This window comes from Tiliqua scincoides, chromosome 1 (genome assembly GCF_035046505.1).
Source record: "Tiliqua scincoides isolate rTilSci1 chromosome 1, rTilSci1.hap2, whole genome shotgun sequence".
Lineage (NCBI taxonomy): Eukaryota > Metazoa > Chordata > Lepidosauria > Squamata > Scincidae > Tiliqua > Tiliqua scincoides.
In genome coordinates, this window is record NC_089821.1 from 172285567 (window position 1) to 172308637 (window position 23071).

At 42.9% G+C, this 23071-nt stretch overlaps 1 protein-coding gene across 1 annotated transcript in view; it reads right to left on the reverse strand.

Moving 5' to 3' along the window:
* Positions 1–23071, reverse strand: part of KHDRBS2 (KH RNA binding domain containing, signal transduction associated 2) — a 386303-nt gene that overhangs the window by 28721 nt on the left and 334511 nt on the right. The gene's annotated exons all lie outside the window — the stretch shown is intronic.

Sequence of the window (23071 nt, forward strand, 5' to 3'; positions counted from 1 at the left end):
CACTGTAATGAAGTTTGCACTGTAAAAGGAAGAATATCTCCGGAAGATGCTAATGAAACCCATTGTTTTCTCTGGAATTCAATATACAAATGCTTTTTGAAATATCTGTGGTTGAATAATAGCTAAAGAAATGAACAAATGATTGCAAGAGTATATTGATCTCATTATACCATTAAGAAGGTCATTATTGAGCATAAAACATACCAATCAGTGCTTTAGTACAAAATTTGACCTCACTTTGGATAGAAAGCTACAGATCATATTATAAATAACCATTGTAATGAACACCTTTTAACTTCCTTGAGCATTTGCTTGTTCTATTCCTGCCACAGCTAACACTATGAATCAAATGTGGTGGAAAAGACTTCAGGGGTAGCCCAATCTACCACAACTACCTGGGTGGCAATGCAGTGGCACTAATGTCTGCTGAACCCACGGGGAAGTTTTGGCCTGGGAAGGCACCCTCAGGATAAGGGAAAATTTGTTGCATTGCCTTGGGGATAAGCCCCCGCAGGCCTGATGGGTCAACTTGGACATGCACCAGCTATATCATTAGCACAAGTCCTCATTGACCTGCGAAGGTGGGTCAGGCATGGGGAGGGGTCAGGATTCAGCAGACACTGCTGCCATCAAACCCACTCTTCCATGTTGAGCTGCACCTGCCAAAATACCTTATTCTATACAATTATTAAAGGTAGAGGCATTTTGTCCTCCACTGTGTCTGGTGAGAAGCTTGAAGTGATGGGTGTTGCTTTTCTTTTACTTACCACCATTTGCTGCCCTCTGTAGTGAGGTCAAGCAGATGAGCAAGAGTTTGGCTGCTGATGCTGCTTCTTGCCTATGGCTACTGCTGACCCATGGTGTGGGAGGCAGCGGGTAAGCAGGTAGTGAGGAGAAGAAGCAGTAGTGAATGGACCCCAAGCACCACTGGGCACCCAGCTGAAGTGTGGGTTGCAGCAGATTCCCAATGATGCTGACCAGTGACACAGGGACTTGGAAACATCAACAGGGAGTGCCAAATATCCCTACAGGTCCCATAAGGAAAGTTGTGAGATGATTGCTCTTATTTTGACTCTTTGGCCCCTCTCCACTTTCATGCCCTGAACCTCTCACCTGGTAAATCTGTTTCAGTGTGAGGACATTTAACTAACATAATGAGAAAATCAAGTTAGCACCCCTTCATTTAAAATAATTTTGATCAATTGGGTCAACATTCTTTGCTCTAGTGATTCCAATATTTATTTAAGTTCATTAGCATAAACAAGCCAATTAATTTTTCTGCCACAAAGCCAGAAGCCATTTTCAAAAGTGTAGACAAAGTTCTTTTTATTCCAAGCTGCAGTGATCTCAGGAATTGCTGCTGACCAATTTGGTGGTTGGCTGATTCACACATTGCCTTGCATTGCACATAACCAGGGCTGGTTGGGAGCAGTGACGTTCCTGGGGAGTGGGGGTCAGGGGGAAATGCCTTAGGTTGCCATGCCTATAAAGCCTATGAGGGCAGCACTGTCACCGTGTTGCTGCCACCCACCCTCCACAAACCTTCCAACGGCTGGGGAGGCCTTGTGTGGCATCTTCTGGCCCTCCGAAAGCCTTCTGAGGCCTTGGGAAGGCCGTTAAACTTTACTTTCGGTTTCCTGATAAAAACTGGAAATAATGCTTAAAGGCTCTCTGGAGGCTTCAGAAGGCTTTTGGAGGACCAGAGGATGCCACATGAGGCTCTAGAGTCTAGGCATCTAAGGCGGGAATGGCAGTCTCCTTGGGTGAGGCAGCATTCTGTGCTCCTGGCCCTGGGTGGCCCTTGGGCCAGGATCGCAAGCGGTTGGGTGTGTTCACATGTAGGAAAAAACACAGGGAGTGAAACAGTCATTAGACAAGACTTGAAACACACACACACACCCCAGTGGCTTTTTGAGTACCTAGTGTGCAAAGAAAAAATGTGTGACACTCAAGAGAACCAGAGCATTGTGTGATATTCTCTGTGAAAAAGCATGGGAAAGGAAGTGTGTTAAAAAGGTCAGAAAAATTAAACTCTTATTCAAAATGACTTCAGAATTGGAAGAACATCTCCTATTACTTTTTAAATGTCCAATTATGTATGGCACTCTGTTTTCAGCTGAGAATAGTGGAGGGGGTACAACAATAGATGTGCAATGTTTGACAGTATGTTGAACTGACCTGGGAGGTCAGACCAACATAATGCAGGTGAATTTTGCTCCTATCCTAATAACAGCAGCCATCATCACAGATGTGGCAAGTAGCAAAGCAGCCTCACCTAAAAATAGATTTGCGAAGGGCACAATCCTAGCCAGGTCTACTCAGAAGAAAGTCCTATTTTGTTCAATGGGGCTTACTCTCAGGAAAGCGTGGTTAGGATTGCAGCCTTAGTTTTCTTTCATTATGATTCTGTGGGATTTGCTATCCCCTGTATTTGACTGCTCTTGCTTTCTGATTTAACATGGAGAATTTCTGTCAAAGTCTTCGCAAGATTTTGAGAAAGAAGAGGAAAGCTGAATAATGATAAAGAGAGCCATTCAGTGGAACTTATCCAGGATGTTCAAGGCTTGCTCCTTTTAGGTTCCCAAGATGGGCTGTGACATCTCTGTGTCGTAGATAAAATTGCTTGTATCCATCACAATTTAGATACCACGTTGACAGAACTGGTGTGTGTTCCCTCTGCATCTCTTGCTCCTAAAGTTCTGGATTTACTTCATGTTCTACAGAGGAAGTGAACAGAATCTTTTGGACTAGGCTACCTTCTGGACTTCTCTGCACCTTTCACCACCATTGATCATGGTGTCCTTTTGGGATGGTTGGCTGGATTGGGGCTGAGAGGCACTGCACTGCAGTGGCTCAGCTCCTATTTGGCTGACAGGTCCCAAAAGGTGGTGGTGGTGGGCCTCCTATTCTCCTAGTCAGGGAATTAGAGGACAGGTCTTCTCATGGATTGAGAACTGACTGAAGACCAGGAAAAAGAGAGTGGGTGTCAATGGGCAATTTTCACAATGGAGAGAAGCTAAAAGTGGTGTGCCCCAAGGATCTGTCCTGGGACCAGTGCTTTTCAACCTCTTCATAAATGACCTGGTGATAGGGTTGAGCAGGGTTGAGGTGGCAAAGTTTGCAGATGACACCAAAGTTTTCCGAGTGGTGAAGACCAGAAGTGATTGTGAGGAGCTCCAGAAGGATCTCTCCAAACTGGCAGCATGGGCAGCAAAATGGCAGATGCGCTTCAGTGTCAGTAAGTGTAGGGTCATTTTTTGGGGCAAAAAAATCAAAACTTTAGATATAGGCTGATGGGTTCTGAGCTGTCTCTGACAGATCAGGAGAGAGATCTTGGGGTGATGGTGGACAGGTCGATGAAAGTGTTGACCCAATGTGCGGCGGCAGAGAAGAAGGCCAATTCTATGGTTGGGATCATTAGAAAAGATACTGAGAACAAAACGGCTAATATTATAATGCCGTTGTACAAATCGATAGTAAGGCCACACCTGGAGTATTGTGTCCAGTTCTGGTCGCCGCATCTATAAAAGGTCATAGTGGAAATGGAAAAGGTGCAAAAGAGAGCGACTAAGATGATTACTGGGCTGGGGCACCTTCCTTATGAGGAAAGGCTATGGCGTTTGGGCCTCTTCAGCCTAGAAAAGAGGCGTCTGAGGGCGGACATGACTGAGACATACAAAATCATGCAGGGAATGGACAGAGTGGATAGAGAGATGCTCTTTACACTCTCACATAACACCAGAACCAGGGGACATCCACTAAAATTGAGTGTTAGGAGAGTTAGAACAGACAAAAGAAAATATTTCTTTACTCAGCATGTGGTTGGTCTGTGGAACTCCTTGCCACAGGATGTGGTGATGGCTTCTGGCCTGGACACCTTTAAAAGGGGATTGGACAAGTTTCTGGAGGAAAAATCCATTACAGGTTACAAGCCATGATGCGTATGTGCAACCTCCTGATTTTAGAAATGGGCTATGTCAGAATGCCAGATGCAAGGGAGGGCATCAGGATGAGGTGTCTTGTTATCTGGTGCCTGGAGTATCTGGTGGGCTGCTGTGAGATACCGGAAGCTGGACTAGATGGGCCTATGGCCTGATCCAGTGGGGCTGTTCTTATGTTCTTATTCTTTGCCCTTGCCTTTGGCTTGGGGAATGCTTCAGGGTTCTAGTCTCTCCTCCATATTATTCAACACCTTCATGAAACCAATTGGAAAAAATTATCTGGGAATTTGGAGATGGATATCACCAATTTGCAGACAATAGTAACCTCCATCCTCAATTCCACCAAATTCCAACCTCAATTCCACCAAATACTGGGGATGGTGTAGAAGAGTTGAATTGTTCAGGCCTGACCACATTGGTCCATGCACTTTTGACATCACAACTTGATTATTCTAACATGCTATATGTGGAGCTGCCTATGAAGACAAAATGTGATGGCCCTTGTAGTTGTGGGAGCTAGATGACAGACTCTGTCAGGCCACTGCTCCATTAGCTGCACTGGCTGCTGGTTTATCTGGTATAAGAACTGGTAAACTTTGACAACATATGGCAATATAAATGTCTTAAACAAAGTAATAATCCCCATCTATGGTATTTTCAACCTCTGAAAACTTTGCATATCTCTTTCCAATTCTCTTTCCAAAGAAATCCTTCTTCAATAATTTATCCTAATCATTCAATAGTTTGACTCTCTTATATCTTACTGGGTCTACTTTAAATTGTGTCTTCATTAACTCCACTTCTGATTGTGTTTCTTGAGACTGGGTACTTGTATTCATTAGTTATGATTTCCCTTTGTTCACTTTATATGCTTCAACAAATGTAATTTCTGTTCTCTTCTGATTTTGTTCTTATCGGTTGCCAAATATATGAAACTATCCAATAAATGTTTTATATCAGTGGAACCCACTGGTGGGTTGCAACTTTTTTTTTGGTGGGCCCCATAAGGATGATAGAAAGATCAGATAACTAATTGCAGCAATCCCTGAAGGTATTCAAAAATCAGATAGCTGCCCTGCAAGGAACTGACAGCCTATGCAGGTCTACTCAGAAGTAAGTCCTATTAGAGTCAATGTGGCTTACTCCCAGGAAAGTGTGGATAGTGTGGGCTGTGAGTTCCTGCAGTTTGCAAGCTTGGGTAAATATAGGGAGATAAATGTTTGAGGATCTTATTTATGGTTATTATTACTTGTAAATAAATAAATAAATAAATAAATAAAAACATTTCTTTCTAGATATCCCTTTCAAAAAAGTCTGGTAACCTAGTTGGTCCTGATAGAGTGTCATTTTAAAAAGTGGGTCCCAGTGCTAAAAAGTTTGGGAACCACTGCTTTATATATATCCCATGCTGTATCTTGAGAAACCTTACCTATATCATTTTCTTGAGAAAACCTTATATTTGATTTTCATTTCTCTAAGTCTGCCAGGACCTCCAGGCTGGTATTAGCTATAATCAGAATCTCTTTTCCATAGCCACACATTTACTTACATTTCATACTCTGGACATAACGTCAGCTCTTACTCTTAAACTTAAAAGCTTTCCTATTCAATCATTTGGTTCATCTTGCCTTTGTGCAAGGGACATGTGGACATGTGGACAGCGGAGGCAGGGCCTCCTCTCCCTTGTCCTTCTCCAATGAAAATAGCCCCATAGCCTCACTTGCCTCCAATTAAAACAGCTTCACATACAGGGAGAGACTACAGTTTGCATCAGGGACAGCTCAGCCTCCCCTAGCATTATGCAAACATTCCATTCAGTTTCTGAGTGGTTGCACAATCACTGGGGAGGCAGAACTGTTACTACCACAAGTTCTAGTCTCTCCAAGAGACTCTCAGAGAGACCTGAATTGTGGCAGCGAAAGGTTTGCCTACACTCTACTTGTGCAGGTGCGGGGGCAGTCCCCTGAATGCCTTGCAGTATGATGTTATCACTTTATACTATACTTCTGGCTCTGCCTCCCCAGTCATGGATTTCAACTTTCTCCAATTTGTTTTCCTCTTCCAAAATGGGAGCCACTGCTTTCTCCTTGTCATTATAGTTTCCCTCATATTGCTCATCTTATTCTCTCCACCTAGTTCCTTTCTTCCATTCTCTTCTAACGTCTTAATCCTCTAATATGTGCATACTCAATATTCTCAGATGCCAGGCAGCCCAATCCTGAGCTGCCCGGAACACCCAGGCTCAGCGGCACCGAAGAGGGCTGCTGCCGAATCCTGCACCTCCTGCACTACTGTGGGAGGCTCGTCAGACTACTACGTTTGTCCCCTTCTGCTGAGTAAGGTAAACAGCCCTGGAATGGGGCTACTCACTTTACCGCTGACCTTTTGGCCGTCAGTAGAGTAAAGGTGCCCGTGTAGGGTGAGCAGCCCTCCACAAGCGCTCTGGATCCTGCGGAGCTCAGCTCCGTGGATCCTCCTCCCACGAGCCCCCCGGCACGCCTCCTGCCCACCCCTTGGCACACCTCCTTCCCACCCCCGCCGGCCTCCCCCCTCCCCAGCCTCCTCCACACCCCCGTCCCCGCCCGCTGTTCCGCAGCTCGGCAGTCTGGGAGACCGCCGAGCCACAGAAGCTGGGCGACCGCCCTGCGCTAGCCCAGCACTGGCTGGCGCTGGGCTAGCACTGGTGGAAGCCCAGTAGTGAGCCCCGCGAACATGCCTTACGGCACGTTTGCAACTGTGGTCAGCGTCCACAGGATTGGGCTCTTACGCTCCAGCAAAATAATGCTTTTATAATTCCTAAAGTCAAATTCAGTTGAACAGCTCCCTCATCTCCTTCCCTAATCTCTTTCATGTCCTCTGGGATCACCTTTTTTGTCCATTTCCTTGTCCAATCTGAAAAAAGTTACAATGTCATGTTGCTTCAATAACTTATCTATTCATCACATCACCGGTATCTGGGACTCTTGCTTTTAAAACAAAGAAAGTGAACATTAGACAAACCACATCTAGAACGAGAGATAATGGAAACCTGAAAGGATCCAATATAACACTCTGTCAGTTCCACCCAAACAAACAGAAGATCCAACCAAGGCCTAAAAGCTTTCTTGAAAATTATAGACAAACAATCTGTACCATGCTTTTTGCCCAAGATAACAGAAGAATCCAAACAAGGAGTAAGAAGCAATAATAGCCTGCTGCGATTTTAAATGCCTGCCCAAACAGAAACTGCAACTGAGAAAGCAAGAAAGGAGTCTTGTCAGAAGTTACTCAGGTGCTGCCCAAAGTAGAAAAAAAATCCAAACAAAGGGGTAAGAACTAACCAGGGCTTCCTGAAGTTTCAATATCTTACCAAAGAAGCAAAAAAAGCAAGAGATAATGGAGGCTTTTCAGTTGCTCAAACTGCATGTCTTGGCTTTTCAAGGAACAAAACAAGCAGACAAAATAAAACAGAGAGAGTTATGAGAAGCTACTGCATTCCCTGGCTCTAAAAAGTAAGTAAGCAATATCAAGAACTTCTTAAGGATTGTAATGAAGCTACATTTTGACTAGTCCCACTTCAGTTGCTCTTCAGAGGGGCCTTTTTACATCTGTCAGTGCATGTAACCAGAGCATGTCACTGCCACTGCCTCTAGTGCCTGGTGTATCTTTACCCCAATCACGTGGGGATGGGGGTGCAGCACTCAAGGTCTTCCTTGCCAGAACTAGACTCCCAACTACTCTCTCTCTGCTCCCACTAAGCATTGATTCTTCATGAGGGTTGGGGGTAGCCTGATGACCCAATGTGTGATGTTGCTGGATAGACCACAAGCAGCAGCTGCCAATAATTGTCCTCCTATTATTAACTACATAAAGCTTATTTTGTTTTCTGTAACATTCTCTCTGCTTTATTTTTATCCCTTATATAGTATGCCAGTAGAGAATTCTTATTTGTCAATGTTAGGCATAAAACTGAGATAAATTTGGGGACTCAAGAGAATTTCAAAAATGAGTGAAAGCACCACGCGGGGACTACTGTCCAATCAGAAGCAGCAGAATCCCATATCTTTTAGCTCCTAGCAGCAAACCTACAACAAACCTTAATTTTATCATATGGTTTTGTTGGTTTCATGAGGCTTTTGTTTGTCCAGTTACAATATGATATGAATATTTTTGTCCATTCTTTCTTTTCCCATGTAGTTGACAGAGGCCCTCTCCTATCACTCCCCCATTTCAGTCTTTTCCATCTGGTTCAAGTAATCTTTGATAAGGAGTGTGTGTGTGTGTGTGTGGTTAGAATATGTCTACACAATGATTGACACTGACATGGATGGCTGACTGAGATTTCCCAAAGTGAGCAACTCCATTCTCTGAACATGTGATTGTATTTTCAAGTGGAAAACAGCCATGGAACAAATCCAGATGAGTATATTCCCACACAATAACTAGATTGATGTACTGCTGACCACTGACAATATTCTGCCCCTCTCTTTTTGTTCCTGTGATAACTACAGTTACCATTACATCTGCATCACTATTAAGTTGGTTAGGAGGTTGGGCAAAAGCAATCTGGGTACTGGTCCTATGTTAGGTTGCAGATGCAGAGCAGTCAGGCTCCATGAAATGGGGGGGAGGGCACACAAACTGGAGATGAAGAACAACTACCCCTCATACCTACAATGCCTAAGCTTGTGACAAACTAGCTCCTTGGCATATTTACTCAGATTGAGGTCACTGAGGTCAATAGGGCTTACTCCCTCTTAACTGTGCTTATGACTGCACCCTGAATATATGTAATTCCTTTGTAAGCAGTCATAAAAATGAAGCAAACTGCAAATACAGTGCCTTTTGATTACCTTCTATCACCCCAAAACATGGATCTCTTTGAATTTACAAAGCAACTAGTTGTACATCTATCAGCAGTGAGTTTGATCCATTATACATCTCTGAGTTTATTGCTTTCAGAGCTTGGATGGCAAAAGTGGAAGATCTAGAAACTACACAGAATCATCATGCACACCCTCACAAATGTTGTATGCAAAGTTACCAAAAGCTATTAAAGATGAAGTCATGTATCATCACTAACCACCTCCCACCATCGACCTACCTGCAGCCCCCTTACATAACAAAGAAACTGCTACATTCTACAGCAGAACCATACAATGTAGGTTTATTTCTCTGTCTCCTGTATGAAAAAGGAATGTGAAAAATAAACCAGCAGACCCATGATGAAGTGTGCTTTAAATGGCCCCTGATTGGGGGGAGGGGGCACATGGCAAGCTGTTTATGTGTCACAACAGTTCACTGAAAAGACCTGTCAACTGCCTGTGGTACGTAGAAAATGTTATTTGGCTGATGCAGCACACTAAGAGCCACTTATACAGTAGCATTATTGTGGTCACAGATTCCATTTTTAAAAGGGCTTCCATGAGCTCCTACCCATATTCAGGAGAGGAATTCTTCAGGATGGAGCCATTCGGAAAATCCTTGATTTTTATCTGCTGTTGCTGGTAGATTTGCAAGTTCCCATGTAACATTCCAAATGTAGATGTTCACAGAATCTAGTAAATTCATTATGCAAAATGGCTGGGATTTGAAAAGGAGCCATTATCTCATTTGAATAATTTAGTGCTTCATTGCTCTTTGGTGAATTATCATCTGTTTTTGGTAATATTACTGCTGAATTTTTTTTAATTGTTCTTAAGAACCCATTCTTAGTTTTGTGATAGCTCTTCAGATATACCACCTGAAATAAATATTTCAGGTGAAGGTACCTCTCTAAAAATCTTCCATAAAGAATTGTTTTGCCTTTCTGAGCAAGTCTTCCTCAACAATGAGTGCTCATTTTCCACCTAGGGCAGTGGTTCTCAAACTTTTCTGGCTTGTGCCTCCCCTGATCCTTGTAGCCATTGGCCACGGCTCCCCATTACAACACCCCACCTCAGTTACCCCCAAAATGGGGATGAAGGTGTTATAATTATACACTAGAAACAAGGCTGCCAGCATTCTGAGGCTGCAATCCTAACCACACGTACCTGAGAGTAAGCCCCATTGAACAAAATAGGACTTACTTCTGAGTAGACCTGGTTAGGATTGTGCCCTGAGTTTGTTAGCAGCACACCTGGAGGGTTTTGGAAAGGGAGGGGGGAAGTGATGAATTTGCAGGAAGGGAAAACTTTGTTTTGTGTGTATCTGCTAATTGCAAACTGATGCAAACTGAGACCTAGAAACTGTTTGGCTGGAATCCTAACCCCACTTTCTTGGGAGTAAGTCCCATTGAACACAATAGGACTTACTTCTGAGTAGAGCTAGCTAGGCTTGTGCCTTTTGTCTTACAATAGCAGCCGACAAAGTACCCCCCACCCCCAAAAGGAGGCAGGAAGAAAAAGGGGAATAGCTAAAAAGGAATGGGGATTTTTATTTTTAATCAAGTTTTGGAGACAAAGCCATCAAGAGTGGCTTTTTTCTCTTTTTTGGAGGGGGAGAAAAAAGAGAAAGGTGAGGATCCTGCGTTAAGCTGACACAGACCCCAAGCCTATGTAGGTCTACTCAGTTTGCCCATTTGAGTAAATGGGGCTTACTCCCAGGAAAGTGTGGAAAGGATTGCAGCCACACCCAGCAAGATTACAACTCACCCCAAAGTAGATGGGGGCTGCTCACACACATACACCCAACATGCAGATGCCACCCCTGTTCCCCCCAGGCAAGATGGAGGGATGCAGGCTGGGACATCCCCCCCCCCCACTAGGAGCAGGCTGGCTCCTTCCTTCCCAAGCAGCCTTGACCAATCCCAGGATGCCCAGGGTGAGGGGCACACTGGGAAATATAGTCCTTGGGGCAAGGTTGCACATGGAGAGAGCTCCATGATGAGATGCTGCACCTCTGCCTGCCCAGCCAGCCTTCTCTCCCACCTCCCCCCACCATGTTTCACACACCCTCCCCACTGCACGCTGCCCCACCCAACTCATTCACAGCCGCAGAAAAGCAGCAAGTCAGAAGGCAGCACGTGCAGCTGAGCAGAGCAGAGCAGCCTCTCTCCCTGAGATGCCTGGCGACGCCCCTGGAGGCTAGCCACGCCTCACTAGGGAGGCAGGACGCACAGATTGAATACCTCAGACCTAGGGGATCAATAGTTCTGTTGTGTATTTAGGAGGCTTCCTGCTTCTGATGCATTTTTCAAAACAGTGGGTGCAGTGCAGCCAAAGTTAAGCACTTTTTAGTAGCTACTTTTGACATTTGCTTTGAAATTAGCATATTCACTGCATCTGAAGAAGTTACTCAAAATATTTCAATGAATATTTGCATTTTCAGTACTGCCTGGCACCCTCCCCCCAGCTCCTGCCTCTTCACCTCATCTGTTTTCTTGTTCTTTGCCCTCATTTTCACTCACCCCCATATAGTCTGACTGTGGCAGCCCATGTGGTTTTCTTTATAGGAATCCATGACATCATAATGTCACATATTATGTCAAACATCCACCAAAATCACATGGCCAATTAGGTTAAATAGCAGTGATTGCAAGTGAAATGGAGAACCATATTCACAATGTGTGGCTGTTTTCTGAAAACTGGAGATACATTACTGTGGGGCCAGTGCAGCCACAAGGCAGCCCTTGAGGTCCTTACCACAAGGAGGCTTCCATGACTGCCTCCCACTGTAGGATGCAACACGTGACCTATTGGCTTGCCTGTCAGTGTTGGAAAATTGGATAGGATTCAACCCAAAATTCATGAAAAAAATGCAGAGCTAGATCAGTAATTTTGGCACTGTTCTTGTTTATATAGCAATGATTTCAATACTCAAGGTTTCCATGTACGTATCACACTTCAGTTAAAAACATTAGCTCAGCAATTTAAATCTCTATGTTTTTAATGGGAGGATGTTAAGCACCCTGCATATTAAAATTGTTGCTACATAAAAAGAGAGCAGAGCCAATGTTTGGCATTGATCAATGTTTAAAAATAGATCTTCACTGGATCAAATTAGATATTTTTCCAGTCTTTAGTTAGTTGCTTTGCAGCTATTTCTCCTTATGATAACACATTGTATATTCAAGAATACAGACTTATTGAGAGCTTCATCATTTGAAAAGTAAGTTCCATTTTTGACAGACGACACAAGCATACTCTGCTTCTGACCAGTTCCTTTAAAAGTGCTATTTAGCCTTGTCAGCATTTTCCTGGAGCTTTTTAATTTTAGGGGTAACATTTTATCCTGAGGCAGTGTCACTGCACTTTTGAGATTTTTAAGTTTTTATCAACCTTTTCCATTTTCCCCTCACTAGTGCCCTTTTAATGTGGTTGCCCTTTTAAAAGTTAAATGTTCATTTTTTTCTAGCATGTCCTGCTACAAAGATTTAAAATTCCAGTTCCTTTATGATAACTCTTTCTCAGCTTCTCAGCATGTTTCCCTTAAATTAATTTCACTTAAATTAAGGATTGCCTCTCCTTTTATGGATTGCAGAATTGAATGTTTCAGAAAGTAATCATGTTGTCTAGACATTTTATCTCTGTCCCATAACCTCTTCTGAACTTTGCACATCCACTATAAGAAAAGTTCAAGTTATCATCTATTACTTTGAGTGTATATTTAGAATCAGAAAGATTCTGGTCAGATAGTTCACAGTATACCTCTGCATCTTCCCCCTACTCTCTTTATCTATATAAATGTTTATACTGTGAGTTTCGTAAAACGCATTTCCCTTATTTACTCTCAAACATATCCTATCCATCTTGAAAGACTAAATTCTGGGCATTATGGGGCAAGAAAGAAAGAATGGAACCATTTCAGGGAGCAGAAGACCTTTGAATAGTGACAGTGGAGAAGCAAAGGTCATGGGAGATATACGAGCAGAATGATAATAACTGGGGGTAAGACTCCATCTTCAGGGCCTAAAGGGCCTAAAGGGCCCTGAAGATAAGGAAGACTTTTTACTGAATCCGGAGTGGACGGGAAGACAGTGTAGGGATTTTAAAAGGTGCCGTATAGTTTGAGCATAAGGAGTGGAAAGAACCAGTCATGTTTCTGAAGTGTTTAGAAGAAGGGCGCAATCCTAACCCCTTATGTCAGTGCTTCGCAGCACTTTCATGCCAATGGGGCATGTGCTGCAAACTGCCGTTGGGTGGCACTCACGGAGGCCTCCTCAAAGTAAATGAATGTTTGTTCCCTTACCTCAGAGCTGCATTGCCCTTATGTCAGTGCTGGAAAGCACTGACATAAGGGGTTAGGATTGTGCCCGAAGTTACATGACAAACTGATGGCCCAAATATGAAGAAGCAAAGAGGTCAAGTGTTCACCTGCTTATGCAGATCTTGAAACCATCTTGCCTATATTGTGAAATACAATGGAACCTCTGCACCTGCGGGTTCAGCACCTGCAGATTTGCCTCAATGTGGATGCTGACTCCGTGGCTAGAGGGCCTCAATGACCTCCTGGACGCAGCCTCCCCACACATCAGGCAGCCTCTGGACACATCCAGAAGGCACCTCTGATAGAATCTGGGAAGGGCTGACTGCAGAGTTGATTAGCCATGGAAAGTAGTATCTGTAGAGGGTCTTGGAATGGATCCCCTGCAGATGCCGAGGGTCATTCTGAATGTTATCCATCTGATTCCATTTAACTGCACAAGAGTCATGGGTTCTGTGTCAAGGTCAATATAAGACATAGTTCATCATCTTCTGCAATGACCAGGCCCTTTTTAAGACTGAGAGGTTCAGTGTTGATCATTCATTTGAGGCCACCCACAACCTTCTTTCTCACTACAATTGCATCAATGTCATTTTTTTCCTCAGTGGGATCACACTGTTTCTCAGTGTTGTTGTGGCTCCTTCTTATGTAAGGCCCAGGGCAATTTCCCCTATTGCCCCACCAAAAGGGCCTGACAAGAGCAGTATCCAAAGCTACCTTTTTAGAAAATTACCTGTGTTGCTGCTTTCCGCAAATGAGAAGTATACAACACTCTATGCCAATATTCTGTGCTTTCTGCAGTATGTCTAATGCGGGAATCTTAACACACTCAGTTGGGATAAAACTCCACTGTACCCATTTTCAACTTTCTTCTCAGTGAACATCTATAGGTTCAGCTGTACATCCCACTGAAACCAGTGTTATCCCCTCCTTATGACATATGCTTTTCTTATGCAATGGACAGTCCAATCCTATGCATTTCCTTGCCATAGCATGAAGCCACACCAAAACAGGCTGCATGCTATGGTGGGGAGGGAGGTCAATCAGAAGGCTTGGGAAACATAATAGAAAATGATTTCCGTTATCCCTCTGTAAGCTTCACAGTCACCAACGTGTCTGTTCAGACCTCCACCAGCTGTTTAGTGCAAATCTGATAAGACAAAGGAGGCGTGTTGCTGGCTATGGAAGGGAAAGAATCCAATGCAAGTTACTCATGCCAGTTGCCATCCCACCCCCTTTGACATGCCCCCGGCCCTCCCCCAATCCACATAGATCCTCCCACCCCCATCCCGTTCTGCCCACTCTGCTGTCTTACTAGCATTGGTAGGGCACTTCTTTGCCACCGCCATGCACAGTGTCCTCTTCAGTGCCTGTGGCAGTGGCCCAGAAGCATTCAGTTGCATGTGCTTCCAGATCGGCATTTATGACATAAAGTACGTACTGCCACTGGAATGCTAGTGCTTGCAGCGGTAGCGCCAGATATGATTGGGCCATTAGTGGATCAATGCTAGTAGATCAATTAGTGGATCAGTGCATTAGTGGTATGCACTGCTGAAACAGAGACACCTGCGTTGGCTCGGTCATGTTGTGAGAATGGATGATGACCAGATCCCAAAGGATCTCCTCTATGGAGAACTCGTGCAAGGAAAGTGCTCTACAGGTAGACCACAGCTGCGATACAAGGACATCTGCAAGAGGGATCTGAAGGCCTTAGGAGTGGACCTCAACAGGTGGGAAACCCTGGCGTCTGTGCGGCCCGCTTGGAGGTAGGCTGTGCAGCATGGCCTTTCCCAGTTTGAAGAGACACTTGGCCAACAGTCTGAGGCTAAGAGGCAAAGAAGGAAGGCCCACAGCCAGGGAGACAGACCAGGGACAGACTGCACTTGCTCCCAGTGTGGAAGGGATTGTCACTCCCAAATCGGCCTTTTCAGCCACACTAGACGCTGTGCCAGAACCACCATCCAGAGCGCGATACCATAGTCTTCCGAGACTGAAGGTTGCCAACTGGTGGTGGTGGATCAAGGTTTGAGGCTATGATCCTATGCACTCTTACTTCCAAGTAAGACCCACTAAACTTAAACACTGAAGCCAGAGAGAGACATTTTATAGCTCTGTATAACTGGCTCAGTGTGTTAATGTTCAAAGCAAACTACTTATGGTAACATTTGGATACACTGTTGTTGTACAATAACATTCTAAACCTTAATAGCCTTCAGTCTTTAGCTTCCACCATCAGTGTACCAAAGCTGAGCATTAATATGGTATAGTAACTTCTTTCCAGATACATGAAAGGCAATAAAATGCCTCTTTATTTTCCCTACCTATGGTTTAGAACTGAAAGAAATTTACTCAGTAGCGACATAACATATTATATTCGAACAGACACAGACAAGCGATAATTAGAAAAGATATTTCGGGTGTGATAGATTGTTCTATATTAAGCCATGGCCAAGCATTAGGTCTAGTACAGAACTTTTGTCTCCATTTTAAAAGATATGCATGAGTAATGAGTCTAGAGACAAAGATTTTTCATTCTTTTACCGGAGCTATTGCCAAAAGGTCATGTATAATTAAAAGTTACACATGAAATGGAAAAGGAAGACTTTTGTGGCTGAGCTGAAAATGGAGTGCCAATCAAAAGACTAAGGGAAAGGTAATAATGTTGATTAAGAATAATGAAATAAAATCAATACGGGTAACATAGTTTATGATTTAAGTCCTTTAATTAGAGAATCATAGCAATTAACAATCAAAGAGAATTACATTTATTCCAAGGCCTTTTGAAAAGCACGATGGCTTCCTTCAGAATATTTTCTTTTGCTATGTTAAGCTTAGCTGTGAAATCTTCATCATTTACCCCATTTTCACTAGGAGACTCTAGGGCAGAGGTGTCAAACTTGTTTCATACAGAGGGCTGAATAGCATTCATCATGTCTCCTGAGGGCCTAAAGTGATGTCATTAGACAGGAAGTGATGTCATTAAACAAGTCATAACCAAAAATAAACATTTTTTCTCACTTAGCTGCAAATGACAGAAGAGAGAACATGCAAATCTTGTTCATCTTTCAAGATAAGGGACAGCCCAGTTTTCATGTGGGCTGCCCTTTCAGCAGCAACACCTCATCACTGCTCAGAAGCTGAGAGCCTGAGGGCTGGATAAAAAGCTTTCGCAGCTCGCATCCGGCCCCTGGGCCTTTGACACCCCTGCTCTAGGGCATTAAAACACTTCTAAGGGCGCAATCCTAACCAACTTTCCAGCACTGGCATAGCTGTGCCAGTGGGACATGTGCTGCATCCTGCAGTTGGGGGATAGTCACGGAAGCCTCCTCAAGGTAAGACAATATTTGTTTCCTCACCTCGGAGTTGCAATTGCTCTTATGTCAGTGATGGAGAGTTGGTTAGGATTGTGGCCACAAATTCACTGAATTTGGTGTGTGTGGTATTCATGTGCATAAATCTCAACTCTCATTGCAATTAATGGGATAAAAATGCTTACCTTTGGCTGTATTGTGTCCCTAGTTCAACAATGTAAGTTCATGCTACTGTATTGCTTAAGACAGGGGTGGCCAACTTTTCAACTTGACGGCTCCTGGATCTTTAACAGTTGTGTAGCAGAGGGAATTTCAGCAGGTGCAGCTTGTCAGATGCCAAGCTACACAATTGATAACGGTCCCAGAGCTCTAAAATTGAAAGGTTGGCCACCCTGGTTTAAGGTATTATTTTGTTCTTCAGAGATTTTGCCTTTCTAATATTTATACTTGGTACATGCACACACTGATCAAAACCATATTACTGGGAAGTATTTCCCATTGAAATCAATGAGATTTTCTTCCAGTAAGTAATGTGTATTTTTGGGTTATTGTGTAAGATTTAGAACATGCAAATATGGGGGGATTATCAAAATTTTCGGTTCCAAAGTACATTGGACTACAAGAAATAATGAATTCTATAGCAATAAAAAAAAAATCTAACTTATTTACAGCCCAATCCTATGCTCCCCCCCCCCCACTGATGGAAGCACACCAAAATGGCTCATGCTGCATCTTGCAAGGGGGGCAGTCCCAGAGGAAACATCTGTCCCCTTACTCTGAGGTAAATCTGCATGGTGCAGATGAATCTACTCAGACCCACATTGGACCTGGGCTGCAGGTCCAGGAAGGGGATTTGGATTTAGTGGGCACCAGACTGTTGGGGGCCTCTAATTTACATCCAAAAGAGTAAGGTTTTGTGAGATCATGACCTAGAACTCTGGTAAGAATGAGGATGTGGCTTTCTAGGTCAGCCTCAGTGTGCACAGAGAGCTATTTTACAGGGGAAAGGTGCCTGATCATGACACCAAATTTGGTTAGATAAAATATAGGATTTTGTTATGATGGCAAAATCTCTCTAACTTATTTAGGGAGCAATCCTAACCCCTTATGTCAGTGCTTTCCAGCACTGACATAAGGGCACTGCAGCTCTGAGGTAAGGGAACAAACATTCCTTTACTTTGAGGAGGCCTCTGTGAGTGACACTCAACTGCAGGATGCAGAACATGTCCCATTGGCACCGCTATGCCAGTGCTGGAAAGCACTGACAAAGAGGTTAGGATTGCGACCTTAAAATCCAATCCTATGCTTTTTTTCCCCAACTAAAGGAGGCAGCCCAGAACAGCTCATGCTGCATCCTGCGGAGTAGGGGGGAGTCCCAGAAGGAATATTTATTCCATTACCTTGGGGTAAGCCTCCATGGCACAGATGGATCTTTATTATTATTATTATTTTTATTATTTTCCATAATAAAAACAAACAACAAATATAAACAGCAGGAGGTCTATAAACAGGAGGAGGTCTATAAACAAATATAAACAGGACAGGAGGCCTGGTCTAGAGGGTAGAGCCTCTGTTAGCCTGAAGATAACATCAGAAGGTCGCCAGTTCGAGGACACCGGCAGCTCCCTGAATGGCTGAGAATGGCGAGACCTTGAAGCAGCTGACAAGCCCAGCTGAGTGACTCCACCTGCTCTTGGTGTGAGCAAGAAGCGTCTTGGCTGCCCTCCACGTGAGAGATGGAGCTGCTTGTCAGCCTGCGTGGGAGAACTGGAGGCCAGAAGTGAGACCAAACCAGGAAGATCCATCTGAAATGTTGTTGGTTCTTGAAAGAGATAACCTCTATGTTTGTAAAAAAATCCCCTTGAGGGATTTAGAAATGCCTGCCTATGTAAACCGCCTTGAATAAAGTCAGAGGAGTAATCTGATGACCATAAAGGCGGTATATAAATACCTAGTTACTATTATTTATAAACAAACACATAACAAACACAAACTCAATACACAACACACACACACACACAAAACACAAAAACACACCTTTGGAGGGTGCAGGCAATCATATATCAATATATCTAATCAATCAATACATATCTTCTAATCTTGTTCTTCTAGCTTAGCCTCTTAATATCATTTATCTATCATATCATGTCTTATATAATATATCATGTATACAATATATTCATCTAAATGCCCTATCTTATACATCTATAACTCCATTTTCAACCAAGCATAAAATGATCTTCATTGCTCTATCTGTGTCGGTTTACGCTGTTGATCCAAAGTCACCGTAAGCTTATCCATTTCCGCCACATTCATTATTTTCTCTATTAATTCATCTTTTGTTGGAATTTTAATAACTTTCCAGTATCTAGCATATGAAATCCTTACAGGTGTTAATATCATAATAACTAAATACACATCATTTTCTTTATAATATCTAAGATAATATTAAGCAAATAACTTTTGCAATTGAAGGAAGACTTTCTTTCGTTTTTGAGGTGAATTTAAGCCATTTATGTTGACAGAGTAAATACTCCATCCTGCCTTAACCATCATGTTTCTTTTTACTATTCACCTTCTCTTTTTGTCTTTTTCTTGTTGCTATCAGTGAGTGCCTCCTGGCCCCTCTAGTTTCTTCCTTCTCTGATTCCTCAATTGTCTCTGAATCATCTGATTTCTTTTCTTCCAGCTCCCTTTCTACACTTCCTAGTTCTTTTTTTCTCAATTCCTCTTCCTCATTTTCTTCATTTCTCATCTCACCTTTCATCACTGTACTCAAAAAATTTTCTGCTTTCATTGTTGAATTTATATTATGTCTCTGTGACTGGAATTGAAAAAAAAACATACCTTCCGGGAGAAGCCATCTATATACTATTTGCTTTCCTCTTAAAAATTTTGCTAGCTCTTCATATTCTTTTCTCTTCTTTCTCACTCTCCATGGGATATGTCTCAGAATTTTCACTTTACTACCCTCCACCATCCATTCCTTTTCCTGTGAGATCTTCAATATTTTATCTCTGTAAAAAGTTCTGATGAATTTCACATGGATTTCTCTTGGTAGTTCATGTTTTCTTAGATAAAAAGTGCTCACTCTTCTCACTGAATCCAGATCCATGAGTATCTCCTCTGTTGGCGTGTTGATCCACTCTGATATTAAATCACCAATCAGACATCGTGCATCTTCCCCTTTCTGTTCTGGTACATTTTGTATTCTCAGCACTCGAGCTGCACTCTCCATCTGAATTTCCATTAAAGTTGCCTTTCCATCATATTGGTTTTGTTCTATCTCCAATATTCTAGATTGATCTTTTGTTGTCCTTTTTCTAATTTTCTAATCTTTTGTGTATCCTCATCTGCTTGATCTTTAATGGCTTTCAGTTGCACACTAAGATCATTTAGTTGTGTAGTTAAAACATCCAGACTAGCTTGAACCTACAAAAATTGATTTGTGTGCTGCTGTCCCATCATCACTAATTTTTCTATATTGTCTTGCTTGGAGCCTTTGGCTTAGTTTCAACATGAATCCTCACCAACACCGACATTGATGGCTGGGTTCCCTTGGAGGAGAAAAAGCCCCTGGCTGGACCCTTCCTCTTGGAAACCATATACCATCTGTAGGATCGAATCTCTCCTGATCACAGATCCTTGGATCTCATCAGACTCATGGTTTTTTGGCATGGGAAATAGCATGCTTTCCCAAGAGCTTTCAAGAGCTCAGAAAAGCACAGCCATTCAGTTGCCTCTGGCCCTCCCCCCAGTCGGCACAGATGGATCTACTTGGATCCACACTGGACCTGGGCTGCAGACTTAGGTCCAGGAAGGGGGTTTCCAAACATAAGTACTGCTGGCTGGATGCAGCCCCCCAGAAACTCTTTCTCTGACTTTTTTTTGAAAGTTTTTTGATCTTTGAAAGTCAACAGATATGGGCACCTCATGATGTATATATTTTGATACATTGCTCTTAACCTTGCACTGCCTGAGTGAACTCATGCATAGCATGCAGAGACGAGCATGTGCCCTTCCAGTTAGTTCAGCAACCTTTGTCTGCTAAAAGTGAGAGATACCATAAGCAACAACCCCTGTAATTGTGATAATTGTCAAACAGATACCAGCATCTTGAAAGGGTTTGGCAGCTGTTTCTGGCAAGCATGTACCGTGGAAGTGGAGTGCATTGTATATTGCAGCAACAGAACGTTAAAAGCTTCCCTCCACTTTGCTTGTCTCTGTTATCATGGAAACATGTTTACTTGAAAGCAAGATGAGCTCCATAGAAAAATAATGAGTAGCACTCGTGTATGAAGCCGATTTCTCGCTTTCTAGCATTTTATGTAGCAGATGAGTGGATCTTTTTAACACATTCATATCTTGCTCCTTTGTAATTCCCGAGCTTTTATTTCTTTAAGGTACTCATGCTGCACAACCGCAGATAATTTGGAGGCTGTTGACGACAATGTTCTCTCTACAAAGGGTAGGCGATGGAACCGGATGTTCATCATAATTCAAATCTCTAGTGAGACATCCTTTGTAGCTCTCCTTTCCAACCACTGCATTAAATAAACAGTGTCAAATGTGACAAGCTGAGAACTTTCAAAAAGTAAATAATACTTTCACTTAAAAAGTTAATAAAAAAAACAAAACCTGAACTCCATAAAAGGTGCTAAAGTATACAGTTCAGCCTGTGGGGCTGATTTTATTATTATTGATAGGCTTGTGACTCTTTTCAGCATAATCACATTGGAATGCATTTGCTGTCACTTTTCAGGAGATTCTTCCTGGCTTTCTTCTGCTGCATAAATATCTCCATAGATAAGTGTTTATGTATGTGAGTGTGGGGATTACACTTCTGAGCTGGGAGAGTTTGGGTAACATATCAACCTATCACTGCCATTACCCATAATTTGGTTCGAAAGCATACTTTGCCCCCAGGATTGAAAACATGTAGAGCAGAATGACTTACTAGTAATAGAGATCCCACAGAGTACAACAGAGCCCTGCTTCTCCCCTTTTGTCCTTGGCATGTACTAATGGATACACATGTAGGCACATGTAGGTTTGTTACAGAGAATGGGAGGTCTGTTCTTTTATACTGCTCTCCAGCGTTCCTCGTCTGCTCAGTGAAGTTACATAAGCTCTGGTGCTCATATAACTTGACTGAGTGGGATGCAGGGCCTGGCTGGTGTAGGGAAGGTCTGCACAGATCTCCCATTCTGGACCATCCTGGAACACTGTCCGATCCACATCCTTGCATGTCCTGAGAAGGAAGGGGAGCATTTCTGTGCTTTTACTCTAGAATGTCTAGGGTTGCAATTCCAAACTAAATAGTACTGAATACAGTGAGGGTTACTTCTGATTAGATAAGGGTGCTTTGCATTTCTGTAGATTGGTGGCTGTGCTGGAATAGCGGTGGAGAATCAAAATGACTTTTTTGTTGAACCAGGCCCATCCCAATTTAGGTAACCAAATGTGATCTTTTTCATGGTAGATCCAAACACAGATGGCCACAGTGGTCTCACAGTCAGAGTGGAGTAGAATCAGTACATGACAATTGTTCTGGAGGTCACTATACAGGTAAAATTTCCTATGTTGGAAATAACTGAATCCAACAAATAGGTTGTTGCATACCATAATAGCCCCTGCAGCAATGAGCATGGCCATGCTAGTTCAGACTGGAGGTAGGCTCATTGTCTAAGGCTGAGGTAGTAAGAAGACAGTGAAAGAGCCAAATCCAAATGATGTGTGTAGAACATGTAGCATGTCGAGCATGAGCCAATCTGCCACCCCCAGTCTGGAAACGGTGATTGGAAATGGTGATTAGCAACTTCATTATGACCCCCCCTTTTTTTGGGCCACAGCTGCCATTCATTCTAATCTACATATCTTGCCACTTATAATGAGTAGGACTATAGGCAACTAGGGAATCTGTTATATTACTGCTTCTCAAAGATAATTGCATGTGATTGGAAAGTATTCAAATTTGTTAGGTAACTGGCTTAAGCAAATGTATGCTTCAGGGCAAAATTAGCCGAGTTTAAACCAATTATTTAGAGTAATGAATGCAATTTTTCCAAGAAAGATTGCATACCAAATAATTAGGTTACTTATCCAGAAATTGTTTAAGAAGAGCGTCTGTCAGGTTTCTTCAAACCTCATTTTGTTTCAGAACACAGAACACAGTCGTGTAACACACAAAGATATCTGCATTTATTTTGTATCTTGAATATGGTGACTGGTAGTAAACACACTGACTTTTTAAAATGGTAATTGTATGAACAGTCTGCATAGCAGAGCTCTTTTTTAGAGCTCAAGAGAGAAAAGGTTTTGGGGCGGGCTTAAATTAGAAATTTGAGATGGTGATGGGCAAATATTTTCAGGAATAAAAACTTTCATGTTTGTGCCTTAGTCACTTTTGTTATTTCCTTTCTATGCAGCCCCCCATTTACTACTTTTCTGTTCTGTTTGTTTGTTGCCATCATTTTCCCTGACCAGAGTCCAGGTGCAAAGGAGTGGCAACAGGATGCAGGTCTCTTGTGGTCTTGTGTGCTTCCTAACGCATCTGGTGGGTCACTGTGAGATACAGGAAGCTGGACCAGATGGGCCTTTGGCGTGATCCAGCAAGGCTCTTCTTATGTTCTTATGACTGCTGCTCATGTGATGCAG